The sequence below is a fragment of the Numida meleagris genome, chromosome 5 (assembly GCF_002078875.1).
Source record: "Numida meleagris isolate 19003 breed g44 Domestic line chromosome 5, NumMel1.0, whole genome shotgun sequence".
NCBI lineage: Eukaryota > Metazoa > Chordata > Aves > Galliformes > Numididae > Numida > Numida meleagris.
In genome coordinates, this window is record NC_034413.1 from 69,321,532 (window position 1) to 69,339,385 (window position 17,854).

Sequence of the window (17,854 nt, forward strand, 5' to 3'; positions counted from 1 at the left end):
TCCCCCCCCTCCCCAACCCCCGGACCGGAGGAACCCGGGGCTGAGTGAGGCGCTGAGGCGACAGCGGAGAGTTTCTTCTCTCCTCCCTCCTCCTCCTTCTCCTCCTCCCCGCGGCCGTCAGCGGAGGGAGAAAGGGCCCCGCCGGGAGCACGGAGCAGCCGGGCGGCCCCCACCCCCCGCGCTCCCCTCCTCCCCCTTTATTGCCCTTTGTGTGCGTTCGCCGCCTGCGCCGCTCCGGGGCCGGCCGGGCGCCGGGGGGCCGCTGAGGTGAGTGGCGGGGCCGCGGCGGGGCGCGGGGGGCGGTTGTTTACCTCAGGGCCGGCCGCCTGTCACCTCGCGGCGCCGCCGGGCCCGGGGAGCGGGGAGAGAGCCGCGGGGTTTGGCTGTGCCCCGGGGGTGCGAAAGTTCGGGGGGTGGGGGGGCCGTGAGGGTGAGAAGTGTCGGGGTTACGTCGTGCGGAGCGGGGGGTTCGGTGGTCGGAGTGCCTTGTGGAGAGTCCTGGTGTGGTGGTGGTGGGGGGGGGGTGTTGGAGCTGTGCGAGGGTTTGGTGCTGGGTTTTGGCTTGGTCCGGCGGTAGGCCCCGGTCATACAAAGACTTGTTTGCCCACTGAACTTGGAGAGCCGGGCTCTGGGCGCACGCAGGCGTTCCCCGGGTCGGGAGGTGCCTCAGAGCTCAGGGGTTCGGGTGGTCAGCGGCTGCGTTCGGTCCGGAGTTGGCTGAGCGTTGGGATCTGCCTGCCCGTGGAAGGCCAGACCTCCGTCAGCAGCCAGAGCGGTGGTGGTCTGCAGGGCTCGGTGCCGTCTGCAGGCTCAACCAACGGCTTCCTGCTAATTAAAGGAAAGCTACGTGTCAAAACGCCTAGAATGCATAAGGTGTAAGGGGACAAGCTACTTGCCGAACTGAGTTGAAGTAAACGTTGGCACAAGCCTTCCAGAGGTTAAAAAGAATCCAGAAGTCAGAGCTGAGGTATTGATACGTAGCTGAAATAAGAGCCCCCTCTATAAGTGGGATGTTTGCTGTTGTCTGCTTGTTTCTGGAGCTTAATTACGCTCTTTGTAATCTTAAAAAGGCAGCCGGAGCGCTGTTTGTTGCGCACCGCGGCGTGTGCTGAGCCACGAAGTAGGCCGTGAGGATGTGTTTCATTGGGGCATGGCAGCTAAATGGAGGTCAGCGTTGGGCGTGTGTTGCCTCTGCCTCGTGCTGAAAGGGTACCCACAAGAAAGGGCTCGCCCGTGGGTGCTTCGGGATCTCCAGTTTCTAATTTGAAGCGGCGGTTTCGTGACCAAGCTGGAAAAGAGTTTGAGAGAGGAGTAATTAGATTGGGTGAAAAGAATGGGAGAAATGTACAGTTGGTCCGATAATTTAAAAAATATCGTGAGGAGGACTTGAAGGTAACAGCCGTAACTCTAGTTCTTCCTAATAGTTTGCCTTAAGTTTTCTGCTAGCGTGTGAAAATGAGATACCTTTGGTTTTAAACATGTGAAAAACTTTGACAAAGTGATCATCGTCTTCAAAGCTGATGAGGATTGTCTTCAGATCCAGCTAATACATGTATAAAAACTCATTCATTAAACATATTATTCTTCTTTTAGTTAGCTTACTGTGTGCAAGGATTGGACAGCAGAAGACTGTCCAGGAATAGAGGACTCTGTTTCCTTTTCTTCATGACAGTGCTCCATTTCTCTTCCTGAGATACTGCTCATGTAGTCTCATTTCTATGTGGAAGCCTGGGGTGGCCTCAGGATTATGTTCCCTGTGTTCGTGGAGCCACAGATCTGCCTGCAACTTCCATGGCCTACAGCTCATAAGATGTGTTATTACAAAGATTAACACTTTTATTTCTGTGTGTTTTAACGTTAAAGATGGACACAATTTGATTTAATCTGATGGCTCAGTAAAATGCCCTGACAGAATTCTAAAACCGAGTAGGAGAACCCGCAGTGTTCTCCAACTGCAAGTTCTAGAGATGGAATTGCTGGCAGAACTTCATATCCGTAGGCCTTTGGTTCCTGAGCAACATCTGAGCTGAATGGGCAGCCTCTGGTTGGGGGATTAGATAGGAACAGTCCTCAGGAACCATTTGTGGGGCAGGGGCTCTGAACTGGGGCGTGCTTGTGTTGTACCAGAGGTAATTCCTGTGTTTCCGCAGCGGTGCCTCATACCAGGGGGTCTAAGGCTGATTTGGGCTGTCTGGCTGCAGTCAGAGTGACCTCCTAGGAACTGGAAGAACTGAATCTATCGGTTTGTTTTACTGCAGGCTGCCGGTTATCAACAGCTATGACTGAGAAGCAATGTAGTTTTTTTGCTTTTTTAAGCTCTTTATGCTGCTATTTTGAAAATATATTTACAAATATTTGTTGTTTCCAGGAGAACTGTGTGCGTATATTTCAATTCTTTATCTTCTGAGCAAAAGCTAATAGTGATTTTTTTCGCATGTTCCAGGTTAGTGACTGCCCAGGCTCACAGTCTGAGAGGTTGTTCTGAATTAGCAGAGACCCTATGGCACCAAAACGTAGGCTGTGCTAGTTGCAAAGGTTCTGCTCAGGCCAGGCTTGTATCTGTCCTTAAGCAGTAAGTCTTCCCTTGAAGTTTGTTGTCGTGCCGCTCGTTGTGGTCAATTGTGTTCATTTGTATTCGATCTAGGTAAGCGGATGTTTAAAGAGAACCTTGCTTTACGATGGAGGACTTTCAGTAATTTAACTTTTTTTCTGCTTGTAATCCCTTCATTCTTTGGATCCGGAGGGATCGATCTTTCTGTTCCTTTTAGAAAGCACTGAAGGTGTTGGCATAAGCAACACTCCTCTCAAAAACAGAATGCCTTGTTTTACATCAGGGTTTATTTGACTCAACTTGTCAGTAAGTTATTTTTTTTCCCCTGCTGTTATTCATGGCGATTGTTTGCATGTGGAAGGTCCGCACCTTGCCTGCAGTACATAACTACAGCATCCATTTCTGAAGCAGCAGTGAGCCTCCAGCGTGGATGGATGCTCCTTCTGGAAGGGGACATGCTGAGTGGGTGGCCCCATGCCCATCTGCAACCCCGCTGCTCCCTGCCTCTTCCCAGGCCTTAGGAGGCCCCATGGCCACAGCAGCTTGCAAGGAGGATCTCAACACTAGGTTGTTCAGAGCACAGATGTTGAAAGTGGCTAAGCTTCCTTTTCAGAATTGCTATTAAAACTTTCGGAAAGCGAGGAGTTCTGCTGCTGTGTTTGGATTTTTTTTGTGTTGGTTTGGGGCTTGGTTGGTTGGTTTGGTTTAAGGACGTTATATTGTTTTCTGTTTTATCCTAGTGGAATTGAATATCAAAGTAACTGTCGATCTCAGTTTAAAAAAAAAAAAAAAGATATGGGATACATTTTTGAATGAGCTTTTGTCATTAAGGACTTTGTTATTGAGAGTGATCTGAATGTTTGCAACCACAGGCTTTCACTGACTTTTCGTTGTCATTATTTTTGGAACTCTTAGGTGGCGTGAAACTGCTCAGTCAGTTTCAGGTAGGCCTGCACAAGAACCAAAGCTTGGATTAGAAAGAAAATTTTGGAAAATGACTGGAGACATGTAAAAAAAAGTAAAGCCTCCTGAAAGCTGTGGAACTAGAGTTGAGTCAAGTGGGATGCTAACAAAGAGCAGCAGTTCAGAAATTAAGCAGCGCTGACTCCTTTCTGCTCTCCAAATTCGGAGTGCTTTATCACTGTGATACCTATTTTTGATGCATTGTCTAGAAAGGAGTTCAGTTCAATTTAGGATTTGTCAAAACCATACCAAATACAAAATTACAGATTGTGAGTACGTGTGCATATATGTCCTGCTACATACATCAATACGTATGCATGTATGTCTAGCTACATACACAAACGTGTGTGTATACCTGCAGGAATACATAAAAGAGATACAAAAAGTAGATGCTTTAAAGCAGTGCTTAGAATTAAAGCAATTGTGAGGCTCTGCAGATTTGTCTTCAGAGCTGTACCTCTGAGCTGTTGTTTTGATCTGGCACATGGCAGCAGGAATCAGTCATTACCATGAGATGGCTATTCATAGACCTTTGTGAGTCGAGTTGATCAGCTCAGTTTGTCTGCAGCTTGACAGATGTTCCCAAGGCGGGATTGTCCCTTACCTCCTGCCCTTCCATGGGAATGACCACGGAACAATCCATGTCTTTGAGTGCCTTGTTCTTCTCCAGGTGTTGGTTCCCTGGGCTGGAGTTGAGGAACGTTGTGGTACAGAGAGCTGGTGATACGCGAGGGGCTTATGTCACTTTAGTATTATCACTATTTATTTTTTCTGAAGCCTTCTGTTCTGAGGGATTTAAGTTTACTTTAAAAATGAAAGTGTTAAAAGGACTGGAAATTTGTTGGGGTTTCTAATAACTTCCTTTATTAAAGAAAGAATACAGGGTTTTATTAATTTTTCTGTTAAATTTTTCAGTGTGCTTTTTTCACATATCTTTTATTTTTCCTCTTCAAGAAATATTTCATAATAAAGCAAGCAGCATTTTAGAGATTCTTATTTCCTCACAATGGCTGGTGGCTAGGACCCACAGAAGCAATATGTTAATTACATAATTCCCATATATGGTGAAGGTGAAGTCCAGGATTTAAATATATATATTCTCCTAATTTGAGATTAGTCTACGTTTTCAGTGATGTTAAATCCAAATTTGTTTTGTTACTTACTGAAGGAAGAGTAGTCTCAAATGTAAATAGCGTCTTTAATATTATGGCCCTTGGTTTGTCGAATCAGTAGCATGGCCACGCTAAGAAATATCCCCAAGTGGGGGAACCAGAACAGTTGTCAATTGTTTGCACAACAAATCCTGTTGGATCAAATGGTGAAATTCTCAACGTTCAGATAACAAGAGGCTTGCAGTAATGTTGCCTTGTACCGTGCTACCAAAGGGAGCAAATGCAGCCTAACATAGGGGAAAAGCGAAAAATCAGCCAAGGAAAAGGTAGACCTACAAATAGTTTAATTTTTCCATTTGGACTGCGTGGTGTTTCAAAAACTTAAATTTCAGTTTGCCAATTTTTGAGATTTTATTTTTAAGCTCTGGTAGATCTTTGTCACCACATTATTTAGGATTGTCTCTTAAAGCCTGCTAAGCTCTTTATGTATTTGTGTAAAACATTTTTTTTGGTCTTCAATCTTCAGGCTTTTACCCATATACCTAACCTATATTTTTGTACATGTATATGTATGCATACACAGGCATATGCACGCACATATATGTATTTATATATACACATAAATTCACGTATACACTTCTATACATGATTAGCCCGCTAAAATGAGCACAAATTTGCTGTCTTCTGGTAGAACTCAGCTGGCACTGGTTTCTGTTTTGACTGTGCACCCAAACTACTTTTAAGTTGTGGGGGAGGGGGTCTGTTGTTTTCTATCTTGGCTTTAAAGACTTTGATGCAACAAACCCTGATGTGTTTATTTACTTTTTTTGTATGTACATGCTATTGACTTGAGGTAAATTTTATTTTTTATGGATGTACAAGAGAACGACGTACGTGCTTTTTCTTCTGGATCAGCATCTGATCTTTAGATGAGAAGAATAATATTGTTAAAAATGTGGATTTTTACAACAGAATTTGCTTTTTCCTGGATTATGGGGCGGAAGGGGATACATTGTCCCCTAGTAAGCTCCATGAGGAAGAAGCTTGGCTAAGGCAGGTTATTAGAAGGATCAGGTGTAAGAGGTGGACGTGTTGGCACAAACATGATGCAATCCATTTTAGCTAGGTTGTTCTTCAGCACGGCCACTTGGAATGGGAAATGGTAACATCTTCTGGTGGCTGAATGTTCAATAACATTTTTTTGAAATGCATCTTGAGGCATCAGAGCGTTTGAAAAATATTGTTACGTTTTGCAGCCATTTGTTTTGGGATATTCTGCCTTTTCGTTTCTTTCTCCAACCATGGTCTTTAAGCGTAGCCCCATTTGAAAACTTAAGTCATTTTCCCTAGCAGACTCCCATTCATACAATCTTAGGAAAGATTTGGCTTTTTGAAGATGCCGTTTCAAAATGTTTTTCCTCCTTTGCCGTTTTGTCACGCAGGAGTCCTTGCCGAAGGATTTCTTGGCCAGTTTAGAAGCTGTAATCTAGTTAAAAGGTTTGTTTCTGCTTCCCATCGCTGCGCTGCTGCTGGTATTGGAGCGCGGGCCGGAGCCAGGCAGCTCACTGTTTACAACATCCTAACTTCAATTAAAGCTGCAGCCTTCGCTTTACTAAATAGCAGTATGGTCATGGCAGCTGCAAATAATTGCCAGGACCGATGGAAATAGACTGCTAGCTTAAGATTTCTCTCCTTCTTGGTATATTCTTCTGAACTTTTTTACTTGTTGTTCTTTTCACATTTGGAGCCTTGCATACGTTTTCAGATTCAGAAATGCTTTGCCCTTTGGAAAAAAAAAAAATAAATGCCTATGAAAGACTCAAGTCTATAGGTGGGACTGGATCTTTTCAAGGCAAAACAGTAATTGATTTCAGTGGAAGTTTGTCCTAAATAAGCTCTGTGGGATACGTTCCTCTCTGTTGAAGCAGGTATCGAAATGCTTCTGCCGTAAGTGCAGCATAGGCTGCTGTCTGAATTCGAAGCCCCACTGTCTTTTCTCTGCTGAGGTAATGTAAATGTTTCGGGCTGTGAAGTCTCACCTTCTCAGGATAGCAGCGATGGGCTATATTTAATGGAAAGCAGCTCAGGGGTTTGATTTCAGCTTTTTTGATTTGTGAACTAATAGCATAGATTTCACTTAATCCTTGGAACTTCGAGCCGATGTTTGTGTTCAGGGATTATGCGTTTAAAAATACGCAAATTGCTGGGGCCTTTTAGAACCCGGTTGGCTTTCCTCAAAGCCTGCCTTGGTGGCGTTCAGCAGTGAGGCGAGCGTGTGTCTGCGAGCCATCTGAACCGAAAGCAGCCTGCCATATCTGGCCTGCAGGCTATTGGTTCCTCACCTCTGTTTTAAAATTAGTAAAATCATTTGCAGCGTGATTCATTTCTAAAAATTACTTGTCCATCTGTGCCGAGCGTACTATCTATAAAGTTGCAGTGCTCACTGTGGTGGCGTGGATGTTTTTTTTTTCTGAAAGCTGGGATATTGCTCGTAACATCTTTCTTGGGGCTCTTGCACCGTACCCTGGCCGAGTTACTATTCTTTGATAATACCCCAAATTGTATATAATAGTCCCCTCAAGTATATGATATCTCAGTGTAAGGCGATTTTAATTTTTGATTTACCAGTAGAATACTTCATTTATACTCTTGATATTTTGTGATAAAATCCTATACATTAAATAGTTGCATCAAGGAAAAACATAAATGTTCTGTTTTGGTTGCACTCCATGTCAGTGCTCAGATATGACATGACAGCAACTTCAGTGGGTGTGGGATCAAGCCCTAAATGTCAGTTTTTCATAAGTTCTAACTTCTTTGAAGGATTTGAGGGCAATGAGCACATCTTACCGTGTAATGACTGCCTGTGCAACTTCTTAATCAGCTGAGATGCAGATTCCGAGTGGATCACCTTACATATTTAGCTTTCTTCCTGTGCTTGTGGTTTTTGCTGGTCTTTTTCCCATGCTCCTTTTATTTACATGTTTATTTTTAAAATCAACCTCACAATTATGCGTCAGTCTTGACCATTTTTCATGCAATGCAGAAGTCATCGTGTGATGTCAGAGTTCCGCTAAGAATCTGCAACCACACGGTGAAGTTGACTTGATGAATGCATTTCTGGAATTGAAAAATAAACAGCAAATTAAAACCTTTGAGGTTTTTTTTAAAGTAAAACAAACTTGAAATTAATTTGTTCTGATAAATGTATTTCTGCGTGTAGGACCTACGTAACTTTTCTACCGTGATAGTTATCAGGGCGATAACTTACATCAGAAAATGAATGCATAAATTTTGTCTACCATTTTTTTTTCTTACCTGAAAGCAGTTAATCTATTTTCCCCAAACACTGATCTACTATATATAAAAAGAAGTTTAACTTTTTTGATTTTGTTAATCTCTGCCTTTGACAGAGCAGCCTGAAACCCATTTATCCTGCGGTGCAATTGTTGGAAACTTAACAAATTTTAACAACAGAGTATGAAAAGTATTAATATTCACCTTTTGCTAATTATTACAAATAATTATAGTACTAGTAACGGTACGTCTAGAACACTTCTGAGCTTCTATTATGGAGAAACGAAACAATACTTTTTAGTTACTGTTTTGGTAGAAGTAATCAAAATTCATATGTAGAGTAACAAATGTTTTCATGTAATGGTGGTGACTGTAAAATGTTTCATTGCTAGCCACTGGTGAACCTTAAACTGGAGGTATCTTGAAGCATCTCCAGTTGTCAGTGTCTTGGAAAAAAAGCGCTTTAATGTTACTCAGGCTTCTATTTAATGTTCTAATGGAAGGTCTGAAAAAAGGCCCGTTGGTATGTATGCTGGAGGTCTCCACATAAGGGTGGTATTTTAGGATTAGGTTATACAAACGCTTACTTCCATCAAAAATTTGCAAATAATTACCACTTTTTGAATCTCTGTGGTAATCCTGTCGAGTACAATCCACAGTGATGCTGTCCCCAAACTGCACGGACCTTCCTGCAGCTTACTTTGCCTGCACTCTGTGTTCCTCCCATATTGGAGTCCCCAAGCACTTACTGGCTGTTTGTTGCTGTAAGACATGGCGTTTGACGCTCAGTGCGGCAGCACCAAGTTTGGAATGCCACAAATAAGTGTTGCCCAGTAGAAATATGTTGCTTTTTATGCAAACAACCAGCAGCAAAGCTGCCTTCACCAGTGGAGCCAGATCTTTGAGCAGCAAGGTGCTGCACGTGGATAAGTCCCTGCTGTCCAAGTATGAAGCCCTGGCTTGTATTTTCACACAGCGTCAACCAGAAAGTGCTACTGAGGCCCAGTCTTTACTTAAAGAGTCACAAGATGATATGGTCACAAAAGGAAAATAAAATAGGCATCCAAGTGCTATCAGGCTTATAAATAAATAAATGCCTAATATTTTTACTAGACTTGGAAGAGCTGACGCTTGGTACATCCAGCTCATCAGGCAGATGCGGGCAGCAAGCCCCATTGTTTTCAGATAGTAACTACTCTCAGTAGAAGGGAAGTGCTCTAGTATTCTGACTTTGGCTCAAATGTTTAGGCTTCCACAAGGGAAGGAAGTCTCTGGGCAACTGAAGACGTGACTCAAGGTCGGCTTTGTCCTCGTTGTCCTGCTTTGGTCCCACCTTGTGGCTGAGCATTCCACATCTTGGTGGTGGGGAAGCATTGGGGAATTCTGTTCTTCCCCAGATGAGCAGCTCTCCCCTCACAAAGCCTTGCATGTTTAAGTTTTCATGAGGAAAAGCGTCCCTTCATTGCTTTCCGAGCAGGGCGACTGAAATGCTCAGCATACCTTCCCTGGCTCTCCGTTAGTTTGTTTACTTTGACTGTATTCATTCTCATTCGTCTCTTATACAGACAGCTCTAATCCACTACTGTACATGCAAGTGGCTTTTGTTAGTTCTTTCTGATCCTTCCCATGTTTTTATGCATCTTTTCACCATCGGATGTCCAGAAGTAAGCACAGTATTCCTGGCAAGGTGAAACCTCTGATTTACATGGATTATTATAATCCAACATCACGCAAGCAAAATCAAAAAATAGTTTGACTACCTAATGATTCAGAAATGCAGAAGGGTTGCCAACAATTTTAGCATTTGTTAGCTTTGCACTTGAACAAATGCATTCTGGTAGAGAATTTAACTTCTTATTTTTTAACTCTCGTCTTCAGAGTTTTAAGACTGTGAATTTATTTCACAGAAGTGTCTTACAATTAACAGAAATATGAGAACTACTTTTAAAATTGTTTTCATCTTCCTTTTCAGATTAATGTTTCTAGATGAGTACTCGGGGACAAACAGTCTGCTGTCGGTTACAGGAAAAGGTTTTTTATCAAATAGGAGCTTTAAGAAGATGTACAGTATCTCCTGGTTCGAGACAATGGTCTGAAGTATGGCTTATGCCATAGGAAATAAGTCTGATATTTCTTAGTGAGGAAATAAGCATCTCTTAAATACCATCAGTGTCTATGTGTTATGAGCGCTTTAGTATTTCACAGAAATGGGACTAAACATTTTTGAGGAGCCTGAGCAGAAGGAGGAACCAGATGTGTTGATTTGGTAGGCTTTAAACAATCTGCATTTAAGGAGTTATTTTCTGATCCCTTTGAATTCAGTGGCTGAGTGCTTTGTGTGCCTCTTCTGGACGGTGTCTTTCTGTGGACTTGTCAATCCCACTGGAGCCTTGGTGTTACTGTAATATAGAATAATAGTAATAATGAGGGATTTTTTTTCCTTCTGTGAAAATGGTTTTGGACTCAATACAGTGGGATGGTTTTAAATAGTTCACTAAAGAATAAGAAAAGAGAAGTGGTAATTTAGGGTGAACAGTAGAAGAGATTTCTAATGACAGAAACTTGGTTTCTAAATCTAATTTCTATTGGACAGCTTAAATTCCAATTGCTGATGCTGTTCTGTGTTAGCTTCTTAGTGTTCGTGTTGGCTGGAAGGGAATGTCTTTGAACTTATAAGAAGTGAACTTAATTTTTTCTTCCTTTATTTTCCTGTTCAAGACTTTAAAAAAAAATAAAAATTTCCTAAAATACTTAAATTTGTTTTTCTCTGAACTACAACAGCTGCACAACTTCCTTATAAATAACTTTTGATAGAATTCTGCCAAAAAACATGGAAAAGGGATTTGTTCAATCAGCTGACATGAAATGATCTGCACGGTAGCAATGAGTTATGTATTTTTCCCGTGCTTCAGCATCCGATGAATAATATGTTAACAGATCTGTTCTAAGTTAGAAAACCAGACTTAGGAGAATTTTTAATTTAGATTTGATATAGCAATATGCTGGGCGATTGACTATTTGACTTGAGATGGATGCGGGGGTGGGTGGATCCACCAAAGTGATAATGCCTGTTCTGCAGGAAAAGTAAATGCAGGCTCAGCAACTGGATTAGCCTACGCTGAGCTTTCTCGTTAGATGTTTTTCTCACTACTATGAAATGCAAAATTTGAGAATCAAGCTTAATTGTTCGGGATTAAAGCAGACTTCTACAACATGGAGATTTTGAATGTTCAAGAGCGGTGATCTCAATTTTGTTTGTCAACAGGAGAGTGTTACATTACTTCTACGTAGCTTATACCACGGCTTTTTATTTTATTTTAAAGTAGAATGCTGTTTCTATGTAGAAAAGTAACACTCATATATTCTTTGATCTATTCTTTTTCATGTGTGTTTTTTTTTTCTAATACTGTGTGCTATGGTTCATTGCTACCATTTTAATATTGGCGCGTAGCTTAAGTTTTAATAATGTGCTTTCCATAATAAAACTTCAGAATAACGTCTGGACAGAAAGCTTTGTTGCTGTAGTGGAGGTGATTGCCTTCCTGAATTTGAATAGCATGTGTTTGCATAGATACATCTGTGGGGTTTTTTTGTTTCTTTTGGAGGCTACTTCACTTGATGGTATTATCCAATAGGAGCTCTTTCCCATGCAGAACTGACTGAGACGTGCACATCTCTGGGAGGTGAGCTTATGTCCAGCAGTGGAGTGTGGCACATTTTCCTCTGGGCAGCGGAAAGAGAAGTTTATGACTTGGGCAAAACACTTTCCTCATTTCTGTAATTTCTGTAGAGACTTGTGTGTTTAGTGTCCAAAAATCTTCTTCATAAATATTGCTATGGAATACCTAAGGCTATTCAGTTCATCTCTTCAAGGCTTCAAGGGCAGAGGATTTCTTTTCTTTCTTTTCTTTTTTCTTTTTTTATTAAATCTTTGAGAAGGGAAGCTGTCAGAACTAACTTTATAGTTTTTCCTTTGTTGAATTGACACTTATAAAATTTTATTTTAGCGGATTTGATACAAGAAGGAAGAAAATGATAGGCTACAAGTAGGGCACAGAAGAAAGTTGTAGGTTATTAAATCTTTTCAAGGAGGAAAGGAAGTAGTTTGGTGTGCTCGCAGAGTTTCCTGTGTCAGCATTTGAGAAGCCTGGAAGAGATTATCTTCAGCCAACAGTAGGTAACTAAGGGCAGGATGTGGAGAGAGCACTGAACTGCTAGCACGAGGGAAGGCAGACATTTGCCTGTTTCAGAGCTGGGTTTGCTTTAGATGTCCTCTTGATCTTTAGTTCTTGAGCTACCGTCTGAGAGAGTTTTGAGCATTCAGATTAAAAACTGAACGCTCACGTCTTGGAATAGGCATTTTAATAGGCTTTTAGCTATTTTCTTTTCGGAGTGAATTTGTCATTATGGAGAAATGATAGCAACTTAACAGATGAATTGGAGCAATTAAATACTTTGTTTTGTGGGGGCTGGTTTTCTACTCCATGTTGCTTTCCACGTCCATGTATATTTTATTGAGAGAATTTGCACCTCTCTGGAATGCATGGGCAGTACTCATAGAACTAGTTAGGGGTCAGCTGGCCAGAAGGTTTCTGCAGTGATGCCTGCTTGGTTCTCCCCAACAGGTTGAGCTGCCCTCTGGGCACGCACATTACCCTCCCCCCGGTCTTGGCTCTGTACCCTCCCAGGCTTCTCTGCTGGATTTTACTGCCTGTCCAACAGCAAAGCTGTCCATTTGTCATCAGCATTTAAAAAAAAAAAAATAAAAAAATAAACACACATATATAGTCATCCTCCCAGCCTTGTGGACTGGTAATGCTTCTGGAACGTGTGCCGGAGACAGTGGGGTGTGTACATATTGAAGAGTGGAGCAGGTGGAGCCGGATACGCTGTGCTGAAGCCATCGAGTCTGAGATCAGTCATGCCAGTGCCAGTTGAGACTTGTGTTGGGCTTCTTTGTATCGTGAGCACTATCCTTTACTCAGGTGCCATTCTCACAGAGAAATGACATGTTGTTTTAGGTTCAGAGGATTAACTTGGCTAGGTACTTGACTTGTACTGGCCCTCTGTGATAACAAGGATCAGTGCAGCTCATTATTATGTTGCTGAACATGCCTAAAGATTGATAGACCTGTGAACGTATAAGGAGGCCAACACCTTAACAGCGCTGTGACCCAGATGTGTGTGTAGCTGCGTCTTGCAGTTGTGCTTTGTTGTTGCTGAGTTTCTGAACTCGTAACTGCTGTAGTGAGTCTGCACGTTAGCATGCACTCTGTTAAAGAGCGTGTTTCTCCTCCTTCAGTCCAGTTGCATGAGTACTTGCCATCACCATTTCTAAGCTCCGGTATGGCAGATTCAGTGAGCTTCTTTGCTTGTGCCTCTTTCTTGCCAGGGCCAAACTCGGGTTCTGCTTGTGTTGGATGAGCAGTGCCTGCTTGGTGCTGAGCTCCCGTTTCAGCAGGCTGCAGCCTCAGAGTCAGTGAGAGTTCAAGACCACTTCGCACCTTTTGACTTGAGGAAGGTGCTGGCTGCCCTCACAGGGGAGTTGTTACATCAGGCCAGAGAAGAGGGTTGCTTGCAGGAGCTGCTGTAGTATCTGCAGCTGCCTTCTGATGCAAGGCAAATACAGAGAGTTGAAATACATAGATATGAATACATGGATACTTGAGAGCTTCTGTAAAGTTGGTTGATCGTACGTGGAACTTCTCTGGTGGTGAACCAGGTCTCATTTCACTTGCTAGATGAAGGACAAGTACTACAGCAGCCCCAAACCAGGTGGACATTACCCAAACTGCAAGAGTTTGGAAGGTGGGCGTTCTTTGTTAGGAACTTGTTGTTTCTTCTGTCATGGAGATGCTTTCAGTACCCTGTATACACTGTGCAGCTACTGGCAAATGAGGAACACAACACGTGTATCTGAAGTGATAACTGGCTTTGAAGAAGATGGTCCTCTCTGATTTAATTGCATGCATTCATGAAACCTCAGTTGTGAAGATTGCTGACTGGTAATGCAGGGATTTGTTAGCCATATTAACTCTCTTCCAGTAACAAGTGTAGCAAGTTTGCATTGGCAAAGTATACAATTTCACAGAGGTGGGGAGCTCTCCTGTTCATTTATTTAGGCAGCGAAGGGCTTACACTTTCTGAACAACATGATTTTTCAGAGAAATATTCCATTGTCATTACCCACTTGGCACTTAAATGTTAACCTTACAGTCCCTCATATGGCCATAGTCTTAGCAGCTCCAGGGTGAGGAGCATTCTGTGCCTCAAGACAAAACCCCAGCCTTTTAAATGGCAGCATTAGGACCATTAGTGATCAATGGTGGAGTTCTGCTCTGTCAGCAGACAGCATGCATGCAATTGTAGTCTGCAGTGGGTGCAGCTGTGTGCAGACACGTTTCATTCAGTCTGAGCATGGAGCAGGTCCAGGTGAGCCAGAACCATTAGTCTGTGTTGGTGTCTTTGCTTTGCATGAAGCTCTAGTTACAGAAAATCCATTGCCATGATGAGAAGGAGAACGTGCTGTACTCTTGTTGATTTATTTTTATGTGGCGGCGTTGCAGACCCTTCAGTAACAAAGCTAAAAGTTTGGACACCGTTTCCTGATTCTTCTTCCAAATCTTTAAAACATTGTATTTTCAAGGAAAGATGATTAAAAACTAAATCTTTAAATTAACTGAAAGTACATGGAAAAAGTATATCGTTTCTTGTCCACTGATAAGTTCCTAGTTAGAACAATATCGTAAAACAAAACCAGATGCCAAGTTGTGCCCTTGGAGAAATTCTCCAAGGAGTCTGCAATAGTTACTTCTGCTCTGACGCTTTCATTTCTATATTCCACAGCTATTTTAGCACAGATAGAGAGCCCAGATCAGTGATGTAATTTACCAATTTAGACCTTAATTTCTATTTTTAAGCAAGTAAAATCTTAAATTTTTGCCGTAGGAGTTTGGGGGCGTCTTGAGAAAGAGTGTTGTGGCCTCTGACCACAGGTGGTTATAAAGCTAGAATAAAAACTGAAGGGAGAGTGTACCAAACTTGTAAAATATCAATCTAAGCAGAACAAAAGGATTCTTTCTATCTCCTGCCTGAAAAATACTCTTGATTCTTCCCCACCCCCAACAGAAGGAATAAATGAACAAAGAGTTCAACTGAACTGAGACAACAACAGAAGCAGAAAAGGTAAAAAGCCAAAACCAGCGAGGAGAGCGGAAAAGGAGGGTCATAAATGATTTGTTGCGTGATACCTAGGTCGTTAATGCTGTTAATGATTGAACTGTTTATTGGGGATTACAAAGGGTTAGCAAACTGCTCTGCTCAGGAATGTCACTGGCTGACAGCATGAGCGCAGCCAGGCTAGCGGGATGCCAGGCTGGGGATGGCTAGCAGGAGGGCCTGAGGACAGCTGCTTTTGGGGCTCTTAGAGCTTGATTCAGTGACAGGACGGTTTGGACTCAGACGCTCCTCTGATGCTAATAACTATATAGCACTATTAAGTTACCGGTGTGATAGAGTTACAAGGAGCGTGGAAGTTTACAGAAATATGCAGTAATACTTGCTAGACCTGTACATCTAGTTTGGGGGCTGGGGATTTTTGGTTTGTTTTTAGTTTTCTGTGAGTTATTTTGGTTTTGTTTTTTGTTTTAGGTAAATACAAACTTCTTCAAATCAACTGCTAGTTACGTGTTTACATTATTTCCCTTTGTTTTGAGTCTGCCTTAGTTGTTACAGTGATCGGTAAAACAGTGTTACTAGCATGCAGCTGAAGCTACCCAATTGCTTACATAACAACATTACATTTATGAGGGAGCTTTATTTAAAAACTGGAAGTCACTTCCCCTATTCTGCCCCATCATAGTGAAGGTTTCAGTTACAGCTTACTGGGTTGCCGCTCTAGCTGCTTCTCTCCTGGTTTTTATTCAGGTTCACTGGCACAGGATCCCGGGTGGTGTCCCTAAGGGTGGTGACCTTAAAGAGGACTTGCAGGAGCGTGGTGCCTTGTTCTGTTTTGTTTTGCCCTTCTGCGTCAAAATCCTACCGCTCCTGTTCGTAAAGCTACCGTGCAGAATCTGATTGTGAAGTCTAGATTTAGACATCAAGGAGGAAACTTACAAGGTTCCTTCCTGTAATAGAGATGGGAACTGGAAGAATATCCATACTTGTCATTTCCTCACAGAAGAGGCTCTTCGGTTTCTAACCACATTCCTGCTGTTGCACAGCCGTGTGATCAGCCTGTACCTGTTTTTTTAAACACAAAAAAAAGCACATTACTGATGTCTCCCCCAGAGTCATAGACCCTTCCGTACATTTAACAGCTCTTGAATATGCTATTTCTGAATGGTAGGTCCCACAGTAGACTATTAAGTTTTGCTGATTCATGCCATGGCCTCAAGTTGCATCAATGGAGGTTCAGGCTGGATATTAGAAAAAACATTTTCTCCAAAGGAGTGATTGGGCATTGGCACAGCTGCCCAGGGAGGTGCTGGTGTCACTGTCCCTGGGGGTGTCCCAGAGCCATGGGAATGAGGCACTGAGTGACGTGGGGAGTGGGCATGGTGGGGGTGGGCTGGGGTTGGACTTAGAGATCCTAGAAGTCTTCTCCAACCTTAATGATTCTATGCAAATTATACAGAGTGGTGAAAAAGTGTATGAAGGAGTATGTGTTTTCAGCTTTTGCAATCTTGGGGAGTAACGAGCAGGTAAAAAAGTTGGAACATACTGAGCACTGTTTGTGAAAACACATTAATCCAAACCACATCTTTGTAGATGATTTTGTTTTACTTGCTGATAATACTTGGTCTGGGACAAAACATGTCTGAGTAAAATTGCTGGTATATTCTACAATTCTACATGGGAATTCAACTAAAAGCAATGTATCAAGTTATCACAATTTACCTTAATTAGCAAAATTCATCAGCTGCCAGTCAAACTACTCTGGACTCCAGCTTTGGATGCAAGTTAACACTTACTGGGCTAACGTGGGTACGGTAACTCAAGTGTAGTAGCTGTGAGCTGCCAGCTGCTGCAGTAATTTGAGCTGCCTCGTGCTGGGAGGGTGAGCGAGCACTTGCAAGGAAGCTCCTGATGCTTGGAAGTTGTTCCTTCAGACTGTACATTCCCTCTTCTTTTGGCTTGTTACCTTCTGAGGCTGCTTTACTCTTTCATAGTACAACGTGCAGTATAGTAAATACAGAAGTGTAAAAATGTAATGATGAGTCTGTCAGTGAATGATAAATGTCACCTGTTCTTGTTTGTGTTTTTTTTTTTTCCTCACGTGTTATTCAAAAGTTGATGTGAAACATTGTGTTAAACCATACTGTACAAAAGCAGAGACCAGCATACTGCTTTGCTGTGTCAATTCAGGGTAACTTGTGAACAGGATTTGGGGGAAATAATGCTGTTCCTCCGTACTCCCAAAAAAATCTCCTTCAAAAACTCTTGAATTTTTGCAGATCTTTCTGGACATTAGTAAGAAAGGGAAACGATATGGCAGAATTGTCTCCCTCTTTAGCATTTTCATGTATCGTTTAGGACCATTTCATTGTACAATTGCATTGTCCTGCAAAAGTCATAGTATCCGCACTGATAAATAGTTGGCACTTCTTCTGAGCTGTCCTCCTTTATAACCCAGCAGTAAGTTCTGAATGGGAACTCACTGATAAACTTAAGTTCAGAAATACTGACAAGCAACTGTGTTAGGAGCAGTGTCCTCTGTGAAGCAGCCTTGCACTATTCACCAGCTTGTAGGGGAAGCAGCCTCCAAACTGTCGTTCGGGCATCTCAACCCAGATAGCTCCTCATTATGTCTCCTTGGAGCTGCCCTGTGCTCCTGGATGTCCATGGCCTTCTATTCAGAAGAAAGCCCAAACTGTTGCCTTGCTTCCCTGCTCCACAGAGCCCAAGGAAGATGCCCTTAGCTACCTTCTGA

General features: G+C 42.5%; 1 protein-coding gene across 7 annotated transcripts in view; it reads left to right on the top strand.

The window, feature by feature from the left end:
* The window catches only part of MBD5 (methyl-CpG binding domain protein 5), a 130,025-nt gene continuing 112,180 nt past the window's right edge, over positions 10-17,854 (top strand). For all 7 annotated transcript variants that reach the window (XM_021398022.1, XM_021398026.1, XM_021398027.1 and 4 more), the window contains exon 1: positions 10-267. The gene's annotated coding sequence lies outside the window, so the exon portion shown is untranslated. The remainder of the gene's footprint in view (positions 268-17,854) is intronic.